This window comes from Microtus pennsylvanicus, chromosome 12 (assembly GCF_037038515.1).
Source record: "Microtus pennsylvanicus isolate mMicPen1 chromosome 12, mMicPen1.hap1, whole genome shotgun sequence".
NCBI classification, from domain to species: domain Eukaryota; kingdom Metazoa; phylum Chordata; class Mammalia; order Rodentia; family Cricetidae; genus Microtus; species Microtus pennsylvanicus.
Window position 1 is genome coordinate 50,176,568 of NC_134590.1, and position 25,332 is coordinate 50,201,899.

Below are 25,332 nucleotides of genomic sequence, written 5' to 3' on the forward strand. Positions count from 1 at the left end.
AAGTTCTGCTCCTTGGTAAGGAATGCACATATGCTTGTCTATAAACCTGAATAAGATAGGATGTTACAGGATTTAGATAGGAATTTCCTACTGAAGATTTCTTAAACAAATATCAAACTGTGTTCTACATATGTGTGTTTCTATCCACAGACTAGAGCGGCATTCACGTCTGGATCAGAAAGTTTTCTTTGGTGGCGGGCAATGACTAATATGGAGATCCAGAACTGGTCAAAGTGCTGGAAACAAAAGACTGGTGAGTCCTCAACCATATAAGGGGTCATTAATAATATTCCCTTCAAGAGCCAGGGAAGACCACAAAATAAGGACCTAGGATCTTTGAAGACTTGAATCTTGGGGAAATTTTATGAAACCCTGTCATCTGGATATTAATTATGTGGCCATTTAGACCATAAACATATAATAGGGGGGATTAGGTTAGAAAGAAGGGATTCCAAAGAAGTAGGAGAAAGGTGAGGAAGAATAAAGGGAGTGAATATGATGGCATGGTTGCATTCCATTTTTTTAAAAGTTCTAATAAGAATGGGGAAAATAGGAAAAATAATCAAAGTTTGGGGAGAAGGAGGTCTGTGGGCTTTGTATTTATAACACAGGATCAGCAATGAATTGTAATAACTTACTAATAAAGAGAACTACAGTAATTCTACATGAATTTGACAATGTATTATAAACCATGCTAGGGACGTTGATTCTTAGAAAAGTAATAATTACACCAAGACCCAGAAGAGTACCTCTGAACCTCAATTAGACATGACTTTCATTGCTTTCTAATTGTTACAACTTAGGCTGTTCATGTTAGAAATCCAAATCAAGTGATTACAAGTCATTGCAGAATCAGAAGACAATTTGTCTTTCCATTAGAACTTGATTATTGTTACAACCTTCAAAACAATCTGTATTTCAACCACACCGAATCCTGTTGGTACCCAGAAAGGGCCTAGTCATCTTATCTTCTTTCAGTTTATACTTGCTGCTATGCTTTCTTAAGGTGGCCTTTGCCCCTTGCCTGCAGTTTTAAAGTACACGTAAATTAACTGACGATTCTTCTATACATCTATAAAAAAATCAGCAAGCATAACTTTTATACCTATCATGGTATTAAATTCTGAGTCTCTTGAAGTCACTGCTTATTTTCCTGCCACTGAAATTCTTTTTGCCATGCAATGGCTTTTAACAAATATTTATTGAATGCATGAAGAAGTAGACTTCTGAGAAACTAAAATTCCTTATTCAATTAAAAAAATTAAAATCAGGTTCTGCTCCACTGTCATGCTAAAGAGTTATTCATTGTTTGAATATTAGAAACATTTGCAATATATTAAGAATATATACTATATGTCATTTTGTCAAAATACACAATTAACCATAATGGATAGTCTATTTGTTAGGCAAGAGAGCAATAAAATATTGGTACTGGTTCTCATAAAAAAGTCATTGTATAACTAATGGAAGGACCTCTCCCTGTTGTCTTCAAACAATGCATGTATTTTTTTTTCCTGGAAAATGCTCTGACAGTGGACTCAGGAGCCCAATTTCCTGAACATATGTAGCCATTATCCCAAAATAAGCTTCACTGTATGTGTCAGGGAATAAAGTGAATTTGCCTTGATGTAGGAATGCTTGCCCATTTCTATTATTTACCACGAAAATCTACAGAAGTGTGATATGTAAATCATGTTAGCACAGACCTTTCATATTCCTGCCTAAATGGGATGCTGGGCATATCCTGCCCCAAAGCTGACATCAAAGAATCCTGTTCTGAATCTTTTTAGGGACAAACTGCAGCTTAATGCACTCTGATATTATCATGGAAATACTTTTCAGCATCAAAACCAGAGTCACTGTGACCAGCAACACTCTCTGTGGAGTAAATCTGACCGTTGTGGACTGGGTAGCAATAGATATATAAAAATACTTTCATCCTCTGTGATCCTAAGGTAATGAAGAAAAGGCCTTTACGGCAACCACAACCCTGTCTGGATGGGAAAATCTGAATAAGCTTAATTTTAAAATGTATGAGGACCCCAAGACGAATCATTGAAATACACCCCCAAACTCTTTTCTGGTGAGTGATAGCTATGAAAAATTACCCAATAATTTATCCAAAATGAGTAAGCCCTTTCAAATGAGTGAAATTCGGAGGTTCCTTTCCTTTTTCCCTCAGGTTTACAGCTAGTTTGTTAAACAGCTCTCAAGTAAGCTTTCTAAACTCAAGGCGCTGGGACAATTAAAAAATAGTCATATTTAATAATACTGTTTTTTAATAAAGTATAAAATAGCTCTGTACCTCAAATACTTTTGTTATTATTTTAAACAAAAGAATCAGAAAAGGAAAAGTCCAAAATTGAGTAAGTTGAGGAAAGAACCAGAAAGCCACTTGTTGACTGCCCAGATCAATCTCTTCACTTCTTGTCCACTCAGGTATATGTGAGTCAGAAAATACAGAAAGGTCCAAACTTAACTTGACCTTCATTAAAAAAAAAAAAGCAACACTAGCATCTACTTCCTATTACTGATTATTGAAAGAAATCCAGCAAAATTCGTTGAAAATACTTAGGACAGAAACAAGCATTAGTAAAGCTAAAAAATAAAAAGATCTGAAGTTTATAACTGCTTCCTTAGGGGCCAACTCCAAATAAGGATCTTATCAAGATGACAACTAAGAAATACATTTACACATATGTATGTGTGCATGTGTACTTATGAGATAAAAGGTGGGGGGAAGATGAGAAAGGGGAGGCTAGAACTTTAGTACAATGGGATATTAACTCTTTTAATCAAAGATGCTTCAGATGATGGTCAACTAGACACAGTAATAATAGGGGAAGGAGAGCAGTTGAAAGGTTAGTAGTCTACTGACAATCCATTCACAAAGGAACATATGAGAATTTTTCATGTTGTGTTCAGGGCATATCTATAGAAATTCACAACTCTAACTTCTAAAGTAGAAACTGATTACACCTCATTGCAAGGAATACTAGTGAAGTTTCTCCTGGGCAACAGAAAAAAAAAAACATTAAAAACTGCATTATGGAGGAGAAAGAAAGGGCACTTAAGGGTTAAAAGCATTTTTTGCTCTTGCAAAGGATCTGGGTTCTGGTCCAAGCACTCTCATGTATCAAAATCTTCTATAACTGCAGTTCCAGGGGAGATGATGCTGGCTTCCGACCTCTGCAGTGACCAAGTATTCACATGGTACATATAAGCATATAGAAGGAAAAAAACATTCTCAAAAATAAAAAAAAATAAAAATAGTTGTATAATACTGATAAAAAACATTTGATCTGTGTACAAACTTCAAAGTGCCTAAATGTTGCCAGAGAACGGAAAGTCATATATTGTCATTTGTGTACATGACATATAATTGACTGATGTGGGAGTGATTTCTTTCTAATCTGTTGCTTTCATTGGTTAATTAATAAAGAAACTGCCTAGGCCCATTTGATAGGCCAACCCTTAGGTGGGTGGAGAAAACAGAACAGAATGCTGGGAGAAAGAAGCTGAGTCAGTGAGTCGCCATGGTTCTCCCACTCCAGACAGACGCAGGTTAATATCTTTCCTGGTAAGCACACCTCGTGGTGCTACATAGAATATTAGAAATGGGTTAAGAGGCTGAAACTAATGGGCCAGGCAGTGTTTAAAAAAATAGTTTCCGTGTAATTATTTCGGGTAAAGCTAGCCGTGCGGGCGGCTGGGTGGCAGGAAGCAGCCCGCAGCCCCTAGTATTTTTAACAATTAACATATAATATATTCTTCAGGTAAACTCAGTATTTCACTTCTTTGCATGTCTCTTTGTTGTTATTGAACAGACCATGTGGCAGAACAACACTGATTACTAAGGACTTTAGCAAAAAAATCAGTCAAGAATCAAGTTCTACACTCAAGGTCTTTGAACTTTGCAGAAGCTTCTCCAGGATATTATTTTCCCCAGGCTCACTCTTTCTTCACAGATGTCACTTCTTGGAACTAGCTTTTTCTGAGTGTCCTTTCTAAAATACCATCTCCACTGATTATTTCTCTCCTTTTATCCTTTATTTATTTATTTATTTAATTTTTTTAGTGGCATTTATATGCTGACTTTGCAGTATGTTTACATTTTCCTCTGATTCTTCTATCTCATTGCAGGAAGGTAACCGTCATGATGAAACACTAGGACTAAAGCAACTTTGGAAGAAAGGGTTTATTCAGCTTACACTTCCATATCACGTTTCATCATCAAAGCAAGTCAGGACCTCAACTCAAGGATGGCAGGATCCTGAAGGCAGAAGCTGATCAGAGGTCATGGAGGAGTGTTGCTCAATGGCTTGCTTCACATGGCTTGCTCAGTCCGCTTTCTTATAGAATCCAAGACCACCACCTCAGGGATGGCACCACCCAAAATAAGCTGGGCCTTCTTTAAATAAGATACTTATGTCAGGGGGACATAAAACTATCCAGCACAGTAGCCTATGTTCTACATAGAAAAATGCCAATTACGGCTAGTCCTTAACACATAACAGACTATCAGTCTATCCTGAGATCCACAAAGTCAAAAATACAATCACAAGCCTCACTATTTCTCAAAGTTATCAGTGTAAGGTGGTATCCAGGTTTTAGTGTAACAAAACCCACTATGGACCAGTCACTGCAGAGATTAAGATGACAGGTAAGACCTAACACCAAGAGCAAGAAGAACAACAGGGCAATGAAGGAAGTTAAAAAGAGCTCACTGCACTGCAGGAAGTAGTTGAAAGGGTTATAGAAAATCAGGGAGAAGCAATAACCAATAGCTATGGAGTCCTGGACTCCCGCTGTCAGCCCATTGGTCACTTAACTAGTCTATGCTTCAGATGCCTGCCCTGGCAAAAACAAAGAAAATCTTGCAATTTATTTCAGAGTATGACTGTAGCTAGAACTGAAAGCCTAGGCTTAAAGTCTAGATCTAAAAGTTTTAGAGATACAGTATCTCTGGTATATAATCAGTCCTTCAAAATGTTACCTTACTAGTAATTCCATATTAGTGTTACTACCACGTAGCAATCCTAAAACAAATGTTTTCCCAATCTATAAGTCAGTTATGTATAAATTTTCAAGCTATTGAGCTTTTGGAGAGTAGAGGGTCAGAGTTTGACTGTCCCACCCTGGTGTAACTGAGCTGTCACAAAATTCTTTCCCAAGAAACAGGAAGTCTCCTGAATTGTTCAGTGCTTTACCCAAGAATAATATGGGGGCTGGCAGTCTTGTAAATCCAAACTGTGAATAATTAATCATGTTTCTTTCTTTCCTCCATTTCTTTAGAAAAGCTCTCTAACACTTAAAATACATTAATTCACATCACAATAATGGTAATAAATTACATAGTGTCAGATTTCTCACACATTCTTTATATATAAAGCCACTATTTTATTTTTCTCTATATAGACTCAATGTCTACTCTTAAAATTAAAGATTGGCATTCCTTAAGCACACTAAAGGGCCTGTTTGCCTTCTTTCCCAGTATTCAGGCTCCATTCCAACTTCTTCTTTATCCTTTTTATGTGAGTACCACAAGTTCCCCGTGATTGGCAACTTCAACTGTCAGCTTTATTGGACTGAAAGACAATTTTCTAAACAACTAGAAAATTAAAGAAGCACACCTTTGGTGGTTCTCTGCAGCCATTTCAGTAGAATATGAAAGGAGTGGGTAAGAAGTACCCTTGCGCGGTGGTCCCTAACTAAAAAGAGAGGGGGTTGGGGAGGAGAGGAAAAAGATCCAGCTGAGCATTCATCTGTATCTACTTTCTGACTACCAAGATGTAAACAACCACCCCTTCCAATCTCCTGCCATACCCACAGCTCACTCCTGCTAAGATGTCTTCCCAACAGGATAGACTACGTCCCCTGAAATCACGAGCCCAAGTAAGCTTCTCATCCTTTTAATTGCTTTTTGTCAAATAATGGTCATTGAAAATATTGTAGCTAATATATTCATTACCTAAGGTTTAGTTTTCCAGTATAGTCCATCTATAAGATGTGCTACCGATAAACTTTTAAACACTTCCCAACTGTATTAGCTACTTCTATGCCACTGTGACTAGTGCCCCTGGCAGGAACACCTAAAGGAAGGAAATAATGTACTTTGGCTCACAGTTTCAAGGGGCTTCAGTCAGGAAAGCGAGTGTAGCATCTTCGTTCCCAGGATAGCGCACATACAGAAGAGGCTGTTCCCATCATCCCCAACAAAAAGTAAGACATGAGAGGTACCATCTTCAGAGTTCTATATCTAGAAATGTATTTCTACCAGGTGGACCTCACCTCTCAAAGGTTCTACATCTTCTCCAAATACTGCTGCTCACTGGAAAAGAGACTTTGAAATCATGAGCCAGTGGGCAGTGTTTCACATTCAAATCAACACTGCCTTCTCAGCTTGCTTCCTTTCACTCAGGATTTTTCAGATTTGGTTTCTCTACATTTAGACAGTCCTTGCAAATGAAACATTAAATTCAGACTTATGAACCTCTGCACCAGAATTTTAATATTATTCTCCATTCAGTTTCTTTGATGATTTTTTTTTATTTTAATGGGGTGGCAAGGCACCTAATTTACAACTTAAGGTAAAATTCTTTCTATAACTAAGATTACTGACAGGGTTCCTTATTTTTTCCTCCACGTTTCTATTCCTCCCTCCCTTCCTTCTTCTCCCCTCTCTCTGCATATCCAGGAGAGCATTTTCTTGATCAAAACTGCTAGATATACAAAACTGAATGACTGGCACAATTAATGGGCTAAGCTAAAAGACTGAACTTGGGCTGAATATATTGTGGTCAGTGAGTAAAACACTTGTTGTATACACACGAAGAACCAAGGTCCAATCCCCAAACCAATGTGAAGTCTATCATTATAGCATGGGTGTATAATACCAGTAGTTTTATAGCAAGATGGGAGGCCATGATTGCAGTATTCCAAGAAACTCATGAACCAGTTAATGTAGCATATGTAGGTATGAGATGCTCTCTCAAAAAGGTAGAAAATCCAACCTGGAAAGCTGGCTTAGGACCCCTGTAAAAATATTCATGTTTACTTATACACGCACACACTTGCACACCAATACATGCACACATGAGATCATGCTAGTACACATACACACACTTGCACACCTGTACATGTGCACACATGTAGTCACACTAATACACACACACACACACACACACACACACTTTTAAAAAATTGAGCCCAAGACTTTAAACAACTCCTGTAACTTAAGTGCTTGAGAAGCAGAGGTACTAGGATTAAGGCTTTGCAAGGTCATTCTTGTCTTCACACTCAGTTGAAGTCAGTCTGGACTATATTAGCACTTGTTTCAAAAAGAGTCTTGGGGTGGGGACATGGGGATGAGAGATTACTCAGAGGCTAAAGCATGACTTTCTCTTCTAGAGGATCTCTTGTCAATGTCCACATCAGAAAACTCATGAGTGTTGTAACCTTAGCTTTAGACTGGCTGACACCCTGTTCTGGCCTCTGCAGAGATGGTAAGTATTAATAATTAATTAATAAAACCTGAATTCTTAGTCATGGTGAATCTATCTTTGTGACTCTATTGGATATTTATTTCTCTTCCTACTCTAAGAAGCATGTGTTCAGGTGCTTTGCCCATAGTTCAGCTGTACTCTTGTTTTCTCACCTTTGAGTTGTAGTAACTCATTATAAATGAGTGATATTAACTCCTAATCATATGTGTGATCTGCAAGTACAGTTTTTGTTTTACCTTGAGATTGTTAGTTATTTCCTTGGATAGGGACAAGCTTTTATGCTTGATACAAAACAATTCATAACCTTTGAAATTTGGGTGTTACCATTTCCTAACATCAGATCTAAGATAAACTTGAAACCCAGTATTATCTCTTCTTCCTGCCATCATGAGTTTTGTTCCCTCTATAAAGTCATTTATTATGAGAACATATGAAAACTCACATTAAAAATTTTACTGAGTGGGCTGGAGAGATGGCTCAGTGGTTAAGAGCACTGGTTGCTCTTTCAGAGGTCTTGAGCTACTACTATATGGTGATTCACAACCATCTATAATGAAATTTTGTGCCCTTTTTCTGTCATGAAAACATATGTGCAGACAAAACACTTTATACATAACAAAATATAATAATTAAAGTCTGACATTCAGTTTTTGAAAAAATTATTGACAGGTCATTCTTGGAAAATCTGAGTACTAAGCTAGCTATGGTAGCACGCTCCTTTGGTTATTTGGGAAACGATAGTAGCAGTAAGAGGATTAGTTGAATCTTAGACCAGGAACTTAAGACTAGCCTGCCATGTTCTGAGATTCTATTTAAAACATGAGCAAATAAAAGTATCCCAAGAGGACTAGAGAACAATGCAGCAAACATTGTCTCAAATCATCCAGCTGTGGAAAAGCACACGCACTCTATATCACCACTTCATGTATTAACTCTCAGTGCAGAGCTAAGCTCCCTTCTATAGGAATATAACAGTCTAGGATAAGTTGATTATATTTTTTTTATTTATCTTTTTGTTAAATTCCTTTTATGTGCTTTCAAGGCAGCTCCAGTTGGTAAACAGATTTTCCTATATGCAAGGGAATCAGTCTCATCCCTCACATTTGATACCGCCTATGTTGAGACTTCTTAGCTGTGCATGGTGGTACATATCTTTAATCCCAGCCCTTGGAAAACAAAGGTAAGTGGGTCTCTGAGTTTCAGGCTAGCCTGGACTACATAGTGCATGTCACTACAGTCAGAGTTACATTGTAAGATCTATTTACACAAAACAAAAACAAACAAAAACCAGAACTCTTCTTTGTGGAATGCTGGATTGCATGATCTAGAAAATTCTAACTCTACAAAGTCATGACTTGGTAACTTAACTTCTAAATGCTTCATATTTTAGTAAAAATATTCTTCAGTAGGTTGTTCTCTCATCACTATATTTGAGAAAATGAAAATATGCTTGCCAAATAGAAGAAATCCTTAAAGCATGAGAAATTATATTTAATACTAATAAAGACTAATAATTATCTAGTAAGAACATGTAATTATAGAATATATAATACTTCATGATTCCTAGGTGCTTTAAAGTGAAAAACTAGAAAGCAATGTTGTCATTAAATGAGGGACACAAAACAATGGAAAATAAAATAAAAATAGAAAAAAAAAGCAAATGTAGGATTATGTTGGCCTTCTTTATCACCTGTTAGGAGAAATCCAGACAATAGCCTGTCCCTTTAAGAGACAAGTTCTGCCCATTCTCAATCATTCCCTTCCTGCCAAGCCAAACTGGTATAGGCTCTCTTCCCTCTCTCCCCCTTTAATTTGGAAGTGGTAACTCTCTGTCTCGGTGCTCCCTCTGTCCTTCCCTGTTTCTCTCTGTCTCTCCCTTTCTCCCCTCCACAGCCCCCACTAATAAAACTTCACACTCAATCTCCATCCCCATGGTACCCTGCCTGTCCAAGGTATCCCACCCACAGTGGGACTTGCAAGGGTCACTTGAGCTGTAAATCTTTTATAGGATACTCCCTACTCATAAAATCTGATAAAACAAAGATAGCAGCAAGTAAAGACCCTTAGGAAAGCTGACTATATTTATCAGGATGGTGAGTATTTGGTAAAAAAACGGAACCATCCACTAATGCAATTAGAAAGTGAAATCTATCAGAGGCAAATCGTTAGCTCTTGTCTGATTATCCTCAGTGCACATGTGCACATGTAAATATCAAGCATTGTTTTGTGCTCACCTGATCATGTCAGCTCAGAGTACAAGAGGAAGCAGAAAGGCATTTGCCATAAATGAGGCCGCACTAGGGAGCGCTATACAATATCACTTTTCATTTTTGTTTGTTTGTACATTTGTGTTTCCTCTCTGTGTGCAAACCACAGGTTAACACTATCAATTGTGATACTTCCTCAATCACTTAACTTTTTGAGAAAAAAAAAGTCTCCTGTTGAACTTGGAGCTAAGACAGGAATATAGACCAGACGGTTTCAACTGGTGGGTCACAACCCCTTCAGAGGTCAAATGATCCATTCATGGACCTGCCTGTCAGATATCCTGCATTTCAGATATTTACATTATGATTCATAACAGTAGCAAAATTACCTTAATGAAGTAGCAACAAAAAATTTTATTTTCTTGGAGACCATCACAGTATGAGAATAATGCATTAGAAAGGTTGAAAACCAGTGATCTAGACAGACTAGACAAAAAGCACTGAGAATTTTGTGCCTCTCCTCCCCAACATTTGGATGGCAGGTCCTCACCTTGTCTGATATTCATATTTAATGTGGATTCTAGGGGTTATATTCAAGTCCCTGAGATTGCAGGTAAGCACTTTGCAGACTGAACTCTGTAACTTCTCCCTTCCGTTACATCCAGGCTTGATTGGTATAGAACACAGACTTGACACGCAGTTTCACTCAAATGCTCATACTTTCAGTACTGTTCATCAATCCTTGACAAAAGCAGCCTCTACTGTGATGTGTTCTAGACAAAACAAGTTGCTGCTTCTTCTGTTCAATAAATATACTTTAAATGTGTTACCGTTAAAGCAATTATCTATTCTAAAAACGAGGTATAATTCTGTTGTTTAAAACTAAAGAAAATCATAATTATTCTAACAAGACTTCCACATGCCTTAATTGAATTCTTTTTTCATAAATTGTTTATTAGAAATCTTTTAACTTTACTGTAGTGTTTTTACAAGTATGTCTCCTTGAGGGATTATAAATTAGGAAATAGTCCCTTTCTTTTCTTCTTTATACTCCCTTTATTAATACTGTCTATGAAACTGGAGGTACAGTTAACAACCAGTACTACTTTCTGAATGAAGAAATGCATGATTGAGTATTTCCAACCTTTACTACTCGTCTAACGGCTAAGCTCCCTTTTGTCTACCAGGTCCCTGGAGATAATCAGGAATTCAACATGACTTACTCTCATCTACTTCCAGAGCTTTAATGACATCACCATGAATCAGTTAATCCAACCGTATAGAAGTCTTTATTCTGTTTTCTGTTTTCTCATTCTCTCTGCAACACACAGACAGACAGACCCACAGGAAAACACACGCACACACACACAGGAACACTCACACACACACACAGCTTCCTGGTTTGTATTGGCAGCAGGAACAGCTCCGTCTTTTTCGGGAGTTTCAGCCTCAGACTATTTAAATGGGGTTTGTGAGCAAAGTGCTACAAGTTGCTTAATGGTCACACAGACCCATTGTGTCCCTCAAGCTGAGGCAGTGAGTGTGGTTCACAGAGACAGTGAAGGTACCTCTGCTATATTGAATGGTCAAGAGAGGCATAGCCAGCAACTAGTGCTGCCATGAGCACACTGTGTATCATTTTAAAATACTCCTTGCCAGATAAGGATTTCAGATACACAATAGGACAGATTCAGACATAAAAGATCTCTAAACGAGAAATAATATGTTTAAAAAATGCATGTAGGCTTGGGAGATAGAAGAAAACAAAGATAGTTATAAAAAAGAAGTAAATGCTTTTAAAAATAAACCAAAGTCTTTAAAGAGACAGTAAAAGTAATAAAAAAGAGTACAGATAATCATAGATTAAAGAAGGAAAAAAATAAGTCACATAAAGATGGTATAGACACAGACAATATAGTGTATAATTTAAAAATACAGATTAATAGATAGTCATCTATGACAGCCAAACTGTAGTCATGTTAGTTAGGTTTTCTGGATATATAAAATATATTTCTGATGGAGAAATATTCTTCAATTCTTTCAAAGACATACAGAATACGGTATGTAAAATATTTTAAAAACTTAGACTTTTCTCAACAGTGAGACATGGCTCCTTCTGACAGTACCAATTACTTCAGAGAGGTTAATGGGCACTGAAGAAACTTGCTATGGAATTTGCCGTCAATGTGACAATGCTAGCTGTTTGGGCAAGAAATTGCTCTTGCCTGGACTGCTTGATGGTATGCTGTATGAACTGGATATGCAGGACCCTCAGAAAAATAACTGCTGAACTTTGCCTAAAGAAGGTGAGACAGTCCTTCATGGTTCCTGTTTCATGAAAGAGTCTGCCAGACATTCTGTAGGACACAGAAGAAAATTACTTAAGAACTGACAATATAAGCAAAACAGTCTTTAAAATTTCCTGTTTCATGGAAAACTCTGCCAGATATTATGGGTCTGTAAGCTAAAGATGGATGCTCCAACATTACAGGAGAACTTTAGGTGACTGTCCAGAGAGCAATATGTCTCTGTCATTTCAAGAACTTTAGAAGTTACTTACAATGCACTTCCTGTTTATACAGGTACTATTATATTGTTCTGGAATCTCTGATGGAATTGAAGACTAGATAGTTATAGTTTTCCTTAATTATGATAAAAGATAAATTATATATGAAGCTCTAGATTCACAAAGAAGTATTTTAACTGTAATTCTTGCTTGATAACTGTTGAATTATATGTAATTTGCTATGTTAAAGTTAAAAACATTATCTTTTTATTTAGACAGAAAGAGGAGATGATGTAGGATATCTGACTGTATATGTGTTTCTTTTATTGGATAATGAATAAAGCTGTTTCAGCAAATGGCTTAGTAAAGACAGGCATGAAATCCAAACAGAGATGGAGAGAGAGAGAGAGAGAGAGAGAGAGAGAGAGAGAGAGAGAGAGAGAGAGAGAGAGAAAGGACAGAGTCAAAGAGATGCCATGTAGCTGACAAAGGAGAAAGATGCCAAATTTTACCGGTAGGTCACATCCTCATGGTGATACACAGATTAACAGAAATGGGTTAATTTAAGATGTAATAGTTAGGAATATGCCTAAGCTATTGGCCAAACAGTGTTGGAATTAATACAGTTTCTGCGTAAATATGTGGGTACTGAACAAGCTGTCTCTGTTTACACTACATGGTTTCAGATGGTTTCTATACTATTTTGATGTATGGAATTGGAGACATTAAAGGCTCAGAAGCTAAGAGACTCTACTACTCTTGCAATGCTCTCAAATTCAGTTGCCATTATCCACACTGAGCAGCCCACAATCATTAGTGAGTAACTCCCGCTCCAGGGGATCTGTTGCCTTCTTCTTGCCTCAGGTGGCACCCACACTCAAACATGCTCAAGCCCACGCATACACACATGATTAAAAATAAATCCTTAGAGAACTTTATATGCACAAAGTGCAAATCTTGGAAAGTATATTATTTAAATTGTTTATAATTTTTTACTTTATTTTTTAAACATAACACAATAAAGTTTTACTTATTCTCTAGTGAAAGGAAAGAAACCAGTTTTAATATTAAAGCTTTTTAAGCAAGTACTTGTCTTTGAATAATTAATCAAGAAATTACAAATAATGTTTGCTGATTCATTAAAGAAGGAAGGAAAACACATAGTCAGTGTTAATTCGAGTTTCATAGGCTGCATATAACAGCAACAAAGCCACATTTAGTCATTTTGTTAAATAATTTCTCTTAGTATTTTTGTTTATTTATTTATAGGATTTCCCCTAGCCTAGCTATGAATATTATATGACCAAACTCATTTATAGTGGATTATGAGGTTTCATTTTCTAACCAAAGCAAATTAGCTTCCCAGAAAATAAACAAGCAGTTAGCGAGAGAAAGGCATCTTTCCCAATTAGCCAGACCTCTGCTGGTTCATGTTTAATGTCATAATGCAATACAATAATCTGGCACACGTTGCTGCTAGGAACGAGCTTCATTAGAAAAGTCGGGGGGAAGACTGTAGCTCTGCATGGCCTCAGCCTCTACTTGATAATTAAAGCCATATGCCTCAATCGATCTGGAATGAATATGAATAATGGGAGGAGAAACAAAGCCTCACTGAGAAACCTGTTGCTTGGGATGGTGTGACACACAGCTCCATCCAAAGCGCGGTTTCACTTATTTTTAAAATGAAGTTAATATGGTCCAGGGACAACTGCCATATTTTGCCCTAATAAAACGTCTGTTTAGGCAAATATAATCGATGTTCTATGCTTTAACCAAGAACCTAGGAGCCAATAATATTTAACAAGCATTCCTTCACCATACAGAACACTGAATTCTATGAACTGGGGAGAATAATAAAAGGTAAAATAGATACAATCTCGGAAATCACTGTCAAATCTTCCAACTAAAAAGCCAAAACTCATTTCAGTACTTAAAGGAAAAGGAATCGCCCTTCAGTATGCATTCAACATGACACATAAATAAGAGGAAATTAATAACATAAAAATTTAGTAAAGAATCCCAAGGAGAGTTACAGTAAGAGTCACTTAGAGTTCATTATGTACCTCTGACCAAAGTAATTAGACTTCAGCCTGGTTTTGAAAGACAAGCTAAAATGAGAATCATTGAAAAGCAAAAACAAAGGAACAAATGAACAAACCTAAATATAGTGGAATCCTAAAGAATAATGAATAAAATTTCAAAGTTGTAAAGGAGTGAGGCAGACAGCCTTCTGTCTGGAGTGCAAGTATCCATAACAGAATGAACACAGTGTGTCAAATGTTAGGACTTAAGACAGGGTTTACGGGTGTTAACCATCCTTCAAAAGATCTACTTCATAAATAAACTCAGCCTAAATCAGACATATTTGGGCAGTCAGAAATATTTTCTGATTAGAAAGAAAAACAACCAAATAAGAAATGCTAGCCCGAAGGGATGTGTGACAGTCAAAATTATCTAAGCATATTTTAGACACGCTGCTAATAACTTTTCTTACAAATTGAATCATCCCTAAAATGGAAATATCCTTACAACTGTAAATGTCAGAATAAGCAGTTTATTTTTAAAGCTATTTATACGGCAGCTACTTCCTAAACAGACTTTTAAAGGGCACAGATAGGGGAAAACTGGAAAAAGAACAGTTAGTTGTAAGTGAGAGTAAGCTAACATAAACCAGGAACATTTGAATGCAAGTGGAACACTGAATTTCTGGAGGCCAAAGCAAAGCTAAATAAGGTAGCTTTCATTCATTCCTTTCTTTATTCCACCTTGAAACAGATATTTACCGAGAAAACTCTAGGAAAATAAGAGGAAGGTCACTAGTTCCAGCTTTGAACTCAAAGTGACTTTTACTGACATTTTAAATGCAAGATACTATAACAAGAAGCAATGTTATCTTTCAAAGTAAAAAAAAAATCAAGTGTTTCAGCTAGGCTTGGCGTCTAAAATGAAACCTCTGAGAAACTTAGTGATGCATGACTGGCTGGAGTGGAGACAGACAGCTTTTAACCTGCTGTGTCAACATGTTCCATCATGGTGATCTTAAGTAGAAATGGGAAAGGATGAACAAGCGTATAATACCTTAGGAGGACATTTACTGAGACCCAAATGAGACATTTCTTTGTTTTCTTTCTTTCTGTTTGCACTACTTTTCCATTCCTTCTCCTTTTCCTCTCCCCACGTCTCTCTTTCTGTCTCTGGTTTCTCTAGGATCCAGTGGTTAAGTTTGTGCTTCCAAGCTTATGTCACTGGCTATAGGCAATCATATCAGATAACAACCTGCCTACAAGATTCCTGTTTCTCAGAGCATCATTCTGAGACACTCTTCCTAAGTTGAAGTTGTTCCCATAAAAAGAATTAAGATAAATTTGATGCCCTCCGAAGCAACCATGAACTACAATCTCTGAAAACAAAACACAAATGAGCTTTTTCTCTTTCATAGTTATGTGGTATTTTGTCTCAATGGCTGAATCCCTCTAATACACAGAGTGTGAGAAAAGGGAAGAGAGTAGGAGGAAGTGGAGAGACAAATAAAAAAGACTGCCTGGTGTAAATCCCTATGGTATTTAAACTCCTGGTTCCATCTGCAGGCATCATGAGGCCTTGCAGCTTTTGCCCTTTAGTTGCACTTTTTTGCTATTTTTTTAGGATCATTGAAACTAAGAGCCCATAATCACTTCCCCCTTTTTAAAAATCCATGCAAGGCATGAAGGGATAGGAACTAAATAAGCAATAGCACATCAAAACTCAGTTCCAGCTCAACAAGACTGGCATAATTCTCAGGATTCATGGAAGCAACCAAAGCTGGAGACATTAGCCCAAAATTATGATGCTGGAAATTCCACTCCAAATAGTCTAAGCACCTTTTGATTTGATGCACTATCTGGTCTCTTTGAGCTGTGGTGAGGAACCAACCCTAGAACAAATCCAGTTCCAGTTCTCTACCCGTAAACTCTTAATCTGTCTCTCCCTCTCTGTCTGTCTGTCTCTACAGCTGCTACCAGTGTTATTATGTGTTCATCTCATTAAATGTTTAATGTTTTTGCCTAGCAAGATTTTAGTTGACATTAACCATAGGTCTTCCATTATGCCTTCAGGATCATATTATAAAATTCCAATTTAATAATATTTAGGAAATCTATTAAATGATTCAGTAGGTAAAAACTGACCATATTATATCAGACATATACAGTACAAGGCATGTGGGAAGAAGTGAAGAAGAAAAATTCAAAACAGACAGTCATATCACAATTATTCAAGTGGCATAACCTAATTCAGCCTATAATCTAATCTTTCTGGTTTTCCTGTGATGAGCTTAGGTGTCACATGAAGACGATAATATCTTTATGACAACATTAAGAAACATCTCCATCTACAGAAGGAAGTAAACTACAGGATATGGCAATGGCACTAGAGATACTTCAGCTATGTTATGAGAATGAATGATGGCAGATACCCAAAGATAGCACTGCTTGGAGGAGTACACAGAATATGGCAAAGAAGAAGGCCCAAAAATCGTTGGATAGACAGCATAAAGGAAGACTGTGGACCTTTGGATACGACAATAACACAAGAATCTAGAACTGCCCAGGATAGGAACAACTAGAGAACTGCCACAATCAGGCTGCCCATGCATGCAGGGAATAAATGATGATGATGATGATGATGATGATGATGATGATGATGATGATGAATTTACTGAAGAGAAATTCAAGAAAATAGTAAAGGAGAAAATTCTGATTAGCACAAGTAAAGACCACAGTTCTTCCAGCTTCTCAGTTCCTGTTAGCGCTTACACAAACTGCATTGAGGACCATCCCTGAAGTCTTCCTTACAGGCTTCAGATGGAGCCTGAAGACCTGCTCCTCTAAAATCCCTGGCAATACTCATGCTGCAATACATATAGGCATGTTTGAAAGTCACTGTACTGATGGAGGAGGGTCATCTGTCTATTTGTTACTACACACATTAATAGAAATGGGTTAATCAAGATGTGAGAGCTAGCCAGTAAGAGACTAGAACTTATGGGCCAAGCAGTGTTTAAAAGAATACAATTTGTGTGTTGTTATTTCGGGTGTAAATCTAGCCTTGTGGGAGCCGGGTGGGACGAAAAGCAGGCCTGTTCGCCTCATCACTACAATGTACTTTCAAAAGCATCAAGCTACTAAAAACTGAAACAAGATAATAAAGATTAAAGTAGCTCACAGAAAGATTTGGTAGATATTTTGACTAGAGGAGAAAAAGGGAAAATAAAGCAATATGTATGTATATATGCATGCATGTATGTGCGTGTATGTATATGTGTGTATCTGTGTATATAAATAATAAGGGCACTCAATTCACAGAGGCATATATATATGTATATACATATATATATATATATGCATGTGTGTATGAAATTCTAAAATGAGTTGGGAGCATCTGAAATAAAGTAGTAAGATATGTGAATCAACAGGAAGTAGTCAGCTCATGATTAGTTCTCTTGGTTATGGGGACAGAATCTAGTCACTGGGATCCATCACCCCAATTTGAGTTTACATTTTTTTTTAAATTTTTATTTTCTCAAAACTAAAAATGATGTGGTATTGGAGTTGCTATCTACAGAGTCAAAAAATGAAAGAATGATGAAGTGTATGTATAAGGGAGGGAAGGAAGTGACAGAGAAGAAAAAAGACATGATATCAACTGACTTTCAAATTCCTAACTGCTTGGTCTAAAGGTTCCTCTTCAGAGAAATTCAGATCTTTAACAGGAACAAGAAAACCAAGTGGAGATGAGTGGATGTGCCACCCACCCTTGCCATCCCCGACAAAAGGGAGGACAATATCGGTCTCAGCATGGGAATTAAATGAGCTAAAGTCGGGATACAACGTGGAGAAAAGTATGCAGATCTTTATAGCATGTATATAATTTAAAGCTTGACCTTGAAAATTATGAGGAGAAACTGAAAGGAATCAAAAAGCACATAGGGATATACTTCTATTAAATTAAAAAAAAAGTTGAAGAATAGGTCCCATGAAGGCAAGACAAGAGAAATACTGGAGCTGGAGAAGGCATGCTGTTGATGGTCATTGGGTTTAGCAACAAGCAAGTGACCAGTAAATTTGGAAAAGCAGTCTTATCCAACAGCCAGGACAAAGAACATTCAGTGAGCAAAGGAGGAGAAAGGGAACAAGAGAATATTGAGCAGAGAGATGAAGAACAATAGCAGAACCTGGAATCATAAGCATGCACAAGATTGGAAAAAATTTAAATAACAAATATTAGAGTTTGGTTAGATTAAAGGGCAAGTAGAGACAAAGTGGGAATTGGAAAAGCAGGCAGAATAAGTATAGAGAATTAAGTCAGAACACACGTAAGCCACCTCAATGAAGTCTCACAACCTGACTGCCATGACCTGAACAGCAACAACAGATAAGCCAAGTTAATGTAGGAAATCCCAGGAGCTCTCAAGCCTACACAAAGAACTACAAGCAATAAGGACAGCTGAGAGCAGTAGAAACAGTCTTCCCTAGACGGTCAATACCAAATAGGCAGCCATGAAACCATACATACAAGTAACATTATACAGAATAAGCACATTAAATCCAGGAATATACCTGTATGTGCACATGTAACAACAACTAATAAAAAAGAGGCCATGATTTGAAAGCAAGCAAAGGAGGGTGCATGGGAGTGCTTATAGGGAGGAAGGCAAAAAGGAAATGATGTAATTATATTGTAATCTCAAATCAAAAAGAAAAATTATATTTAAAAAAGCACCATCCTGTGCTGAGGGATAGCTCAGAACTAGTTCAATTTATAGAGTTCCGCTTCTGATTCCCTATCTAGAGTGCAAACAAACAGAACAAAAGAGGGGATCAATATTTCTTAAGCTTTCCATGTATAATACTGGCAGATCATAAAGATAATGTCTTATTAAATGGATTTGAAGTAGCAGTACTTCATGTTGTAAATCAAAACAAAACAATATTATTCAGGGGAACTTTTAATAGCCACACTTGGCTAAACCATTATAAAGCAATCATTTATAATAACAAGAAGAATATTAGTTGTCATGTTATATTCAGTGTATGTTAAATAGATAAGATAAATGTTCACTCAAATTCTACCAGTTTAGTCTAAAGATTTTTCTTATTTTATATCAAAGGAGCTTGACACTCAGAGAAGTTGAGTAAATTGACTAGGTTGCCCAGCGGACAGGAGGTTGTAAAAGACTCAAATTGGCCTGGTGAGCACATTGTGACATCGGGATCCTCCTTATTGCTTACTGAGTGAGTAGCTCCAGTCTTGCAAACACAATTGAGGTGCACTGTGGAAGATCACAATGGAGCTGAAGGAGCGAGCACACTAGAGCCCTGCATACCTCAGAGAATGTAGAAAATAACATCTGGATACAGGCAAAACACATCAATAGTATAGCTGACATAGTCTCTTTCTGTAGCCACACGTTTCCCCCTAACAACACCCCATTTATAACACAGTCAAGGGGGATTGTGTGTCTCCACAACAGACCATAAGCCAACTAGAGTACCCGGTGACCACATCCCTAGAAACCAGCCTGCAGTATGGGAAGGCCCTTTGATCACTGGTGGGGATCGAGACAGCTCTAAGTTCTCTCACAGCTCTCCAGGACCCACTGTGTCGTTATGTCTGTGCCTTGCTGAGAGACAAGAAACATCTTCATTACAAAAGAAAGATGTCCCAAGCCTGACTTCTTCAAAGATATTCCCAGGAACGTTTTCTGGCTTTGGGAATTTATTGTTGCTGTGTTTTTTTCACTTTGTGTGTGTGTGTGTGTGTTGTTGTTGTTGTTTTTGTTCTTGTTGTTGTTGTTCCAAAGTCAGCAGAGCACTGCCTGGACAGAGTCTATAAAAGCTGAGTCAAGTCCTGAGAAGATGAAGAAATCCTTCTATAAATTTATTACTTTGGCAACGTTAGAAATTTCGTATTGAGTACCCATTAAGAGCAAGAGAATTTCTCAGAAACTATCCTGACCCTGAAAGAATTCTACTCAGATTAAAATCAACTTTAAAGAACACAAATAAATATCATTTAGACCTATTCACATAATATAACTATTGCTAACTGCTTTCCTTTAAAGTGAAAACTAAAATGCTGTATCTATCACATTCCAAATTTAAATCGCAATATTATAAGCTGAATATATAATTTTCAAGCAAAGCACTTCGAGAACATGGGCAGTATGTAGTCTAACATTTACATCTTGTCTCTGAATGCCTTTAGAGGTCTGCTCACACGTGCAGACCCAGCAATACTTCTATAATGGTGCGGGGCATTATGAAACAAATTTAAAAACACAAGTACTTTTTAAGAGAAATATTTAGATTGTGTCCAATTGAGATAGATAGTCCACTGGGCAAGGACTATGTCTAATTCTACGTTAGGTACAGCACATTGCAAAATGTTGGCACTCAATAAATGTAAAATAATAACAACACTCTTCCCCCCCTTTAAAGTATATAATTACATCTACCCCCTACTGTGAGCGGAGCTTGGTGACAGATCTTTTGTTTATTAAATCCACAGCCCTGAAGGCATATAGTACTGCAGCTTCAGTATGAATTGCAGCAAAGATCTCTCTAGTTTAAGCAAAGCCTTCAACGTCTACAAATCCCCAAAGAACATCTTAACTTAGCTGTCGACCACGCATGTAACTTTACCAAACGCAGGAAACCTTTTCTAAGTCCCCAATGGAGAATCTAAACGCGAAGTGGAAATGTGTTCTCAATGTTAGTTTGAAAATATGTCATAGAATAAAATTCCTTTCAGCTAATTTACCATTTCTTTCTCCTAAAGAACTACATCAAGCTGCCGTGCAAACCCCTGAAGCCTTTCTGCAGGAAGCATTCAATAGGTTCCACCCTCCCCTTGTGTTCAAAGTGAGCTATTATCTAAGTAGCCTGAGGAGGAAAAAAATGACTCATGTACAGCTTTATTTGAGACATTTGCACTACAATGAACCAAGAAAGCAACAGGTCAATTTAAAAAATATTGCAAGAAAACAACAGCAGCCAAAGCGCATTCACTGGGAATTTTGGAAGGGAAAGCACTTTTGATTCGTTTCATCATTATTTTCTTCTAGTTTGCCATGTTTGTGTTTGAATGCTCGCACTTGAACATTAGATTCACAATCACCTATTCTGCTTTGGGTATTGATGAGGTTCAACATATGCTCAGCAATTCACCGCTGCTAAAATAAGAAATGCAAATTCAGCTAAGTGTGCTCCAAGTCTAATGCGGAGCTAGGGCCCCAGTTCCTTTGTAGTTTTCAAGGAGTATTATCATTAGCAGAGAAGGGTTAATGGCAGAGGCCTATGATTGCTTTCAAAATTCACATTACCAAAGTGGATTACATTGCATCTACTGAGGGGATCAACAATGTAAGCTTCCACTAAGCCGTTATTGCAGAAACAAAGCTTTCATTTTAAGTCCTTAGAAACAAGCATAAAATGGACAAAAGGAAAACTTCTTCTGATGTAAGAACAAGGCGAGGACTACATGCTTTTCATCCAAACTCACAGTTTTAGAACTACGATGAATACACAGAAAAATGGACCATCTTCCCAAAGAGCGCATCATTAAATGAAAACACACCAGTGTTTTGAAGAATGCTTCTCTTTTATTGCTAGAAATCTGATGGGAATTCTTTACCTAAAGGTCTTTTTATCCCCTGTGAAGAACCGGCCCTGATATGGGGTTGTACACTCTCTAAATTGCTTCATTATATGCTCTTTTATCTTCTAATGAGAATGAAAGGACAGTTTGGGGAAAAACATTCCTGGAGCCAGAATCATAGCTTTACCCTTCGCAGTCGTGACTCATTACCAATAGTTCTGTTATGTGACAATAGAATGCCAAGCCACCAGCTCCTGGCAGCACAGACACCAAGCCTGGGCTGGAACCAGTTGATAACTATTCATTTCCCATAACAAAGTAGAAGTAGATTATTGGTATCCTAATTTGCAGACACAGAAACGGATGCTTATTATGTTTAGATAACTCTGTTTACACCATCTGACAGGAAAGCAATGATTCAAATTCAGGTATAACAGAAACTGCAGCATCAGCAGCAGTAACCACTAATTCCCACAGAGGCCGCACACATACAGACATGCCTCTTCAGTGCAAGTTCTTTTTAAACAGCTACTTGCATAATTTGTTGTGCAAGAGGAGCTTACCGTAAAGTCTCACTCCTCTAATTCTTGCTTAGAAAATACCTGAAAGTGAAAGCCCTTAGGTAATTTTATTAGCAAATGAGAACTAAAAAATGAAAGTTTTTTTTTTCTTTGTTAACTAGATCAAAATGTACTATGTCATGATTAATGGTGCGTGATAGATAAGTGGGGTGAGGGGTGAGGTAGCTTCTTAACAATCTCAAGGGGTCAGAAAGCACTCTTTGTCATTTATTCACAAGGTAAGAATCTGACATCTTCATCTCCTCAGAAGCTGAAGGCACACATCTCGACACATTTTCCCTGTATGTTTTATAGGTAGCAGAATTCTGTGGCCCTCCTTTTGGATCTATTTGAGGTTTGTACCAGGTTATCCTTGTACAATCTATAGAGCCTCTGCCTTCTACATATCATGGAATTGGTGATTCACTTATTATCTGTAGATCTAAAATCTGTTTTAAGCAAAATACCAGTGAAGAAGCCCTTGAGGTTCCCACAAAACTTAGCAGGCAATAAGCCTTGGGATAGCTGAGTGAATGAATTTATACTTGTCTTTCCACCTTGGCCAGCTCACCCTTCTTAAGAATGAAAAGATACAACAGAAATGGGTGTGCTGTGGCTGCTACAATCTCTGTTCAACTCACTTTGACTGAATAGCCCAAAATAATAGAAAGAAAATTATCATTATAGGCACCCCCACACATAATATTCCTCAAAACATTATGTGTTAATATGTAGATAATGACATTGTAGATTTTGGATGTGTTAATGGGTGTTGAAAACCTCTAGATACAGAGTTCTTGATACATTTCAATTAAACAGAGACTAAAATATCCACTAGACACCTCTTATAATGCAAATCACTACTCCAGATGTCTGCCCTGGCCTGCTTGTGGGTAAGAGCCATATCAGTGTATGCTAAAATAGGCAGCTTAATATTTTAACATCTTTGTGGTTTTTGTTTTTTTTTTATTTCAATACTACAAGTGATAACTGCTCTATTTCTGAATCAGAAGGACATAAAGGGTGGAGTCTCCCCATATTTCTTTAAGGGCCTTCTCACTGAAATGACAAATATTAAGACTTTGATTAATTTCCTTGGCTTTTCTCTATGTTTTTAAAACTGTGTCAAATTTGAAAAAGAAAGTGAAAATAGACTTTTTGAAAGTGTATGGGGAGATTTGGGATACAGCTTAGTCGGTGGGGTGCTCAACCTCAGAATCAAACAAACCAGGCATGACAGGGAACACCTGTAATTCCAGTATTAGGGAGACAGAGAAAGGATGATCAAGAGTTCAAGATCAATGTTGGCTACATAGTGAATTTGAGGCCAGCCTAGGATACATGAGACTCTGTCTCATAAAAAAATAAAACCTGTGGGGTCATAGCAACTTGTCAGCAGGCAATCTTGCTTTTTTTTTGTTGTTGTTGTTTTGTTTTTTCGAGACAGGGTTTCTCTGTAGCTTTGGTGCCTATCCCGGAACTAGCTCTTGTAGACCAGGCTGGCCTCGAACTCCCAGAGATCCGCCTGCCTCTGCCTCCCGAGTGCTGGGATTAAAGGCGTGTGCCACCACCGCCTGGTGCAACCTTGCTTTTTGACATAATAATGAGAACAGACATTCACCTTGGGGTTGAACTCACTGTCATAATACGATGTTGTATACTTTGCAAACACCAGAGTTTATTGAATTTCACTGGGACTAACGTTCATTTTTTTTCATGCTTCTTTTATTTTTCCCTCAAAGTCACAAAAGAAGCTGTTTTGCCTTGGAGACATCTTTTCATGTATGGGTTACTTTGTCTTGTAATGGCTCTTGGTGAGGAAACCTAGCTTTTTCTTTTGTAACTCTTTTCTATCTCAAACTGCAATGCTGTGCAGTGTTAAAGACAGTTTTGCATCTTGGTGTTTCAAACTCACAACACAAATGACTGAAGTACAAACTGCTGAATCAAACCAAAAGTCCGGGTCTCTTTTAGCTGAAGCTTGACTAGGTGATGCAAGGTACGTTCCAGGAAAGTTTCACTCCAGATCTCTGTCTAGAAATGTGCTCATTTCCCTTGCATTTCAGTAATGCTGGGCAGTATCAACAGTTTTTTCTTTTTCCAGTTTTATGAGAGAGGGGAAAAAAAGCGGATATCCTCACTTTTATTTGCATTTCCTTGATTGCTAGTGAGTTTGGGCAGCTTTCCATGAATTTATTAGCCAGCTGTGTTTCTTCGTTTGTATTTTACCTGCTAACATCATTTACTCCACTTCCTTTACATGGTTTCCCTTTTTTTTAATCAACTCATGAACATTGTTTTATATGAGAAATAAACGACACTCATTCTGCTCAAGTTTTTCTTTTATAAACCAGGCCATGAGAATCTGAATATATTATGAGTCAAGACCTTAGCTTGAAGGCTTTAAAGTAAATAGGATGGACAATGAAGGAGAACTTACACGGGTAACTCTGATTTGTCTAGGTTTAGAGAAGAAGGTTATTTGCTTTGGTAAAAGACATGTACAGATATTACATAGTATCTAAAACAGAACCTGGCCAACACAAGGTCTCAGTAAATAACAACCTACACAACAATAGAATATATAAATATGTTGCATATCTTATAATAACTAAACTATATGAATTCCACGGCACTCAGGCATTGAAGACTGATGTTGAATGATGAAACAGGAGAAAGAAAGATATCAGGATGCTACATCTTGCAAGACCCTAAATGCTGAGAAAAGAGACTCCAGGAGAAAGCAGTTAATCAAATCAATGTGATCTACAAACAAAATTGTATAACCAGTCTAGAAACATTATCCTAATTGCAAATGAAGAAAAAAAAAACCTTAATCATGACAAGCTACAAACTCAGCATTTAGTGTCAGAGATATTCACAATATATAACACAACTATGCAAACACTTGAGGT

At 37.3% G+C, this 25,332-nt stretch overlaps 1 protein-coding gene across 6 annotated transcripts in view; it reads right to left on the bottom strand.

The window, feature by feature from the left end:
- Window positions 1–25,332, bottom strand: part of Slit2 (slit guidance ligand 2) — a 346,206-nt gene that overhangs the window by 259,797 nt on the left and 61,077 nt on the right. The gene's annotated exons all lie outside the window — the stretch shown is intronic.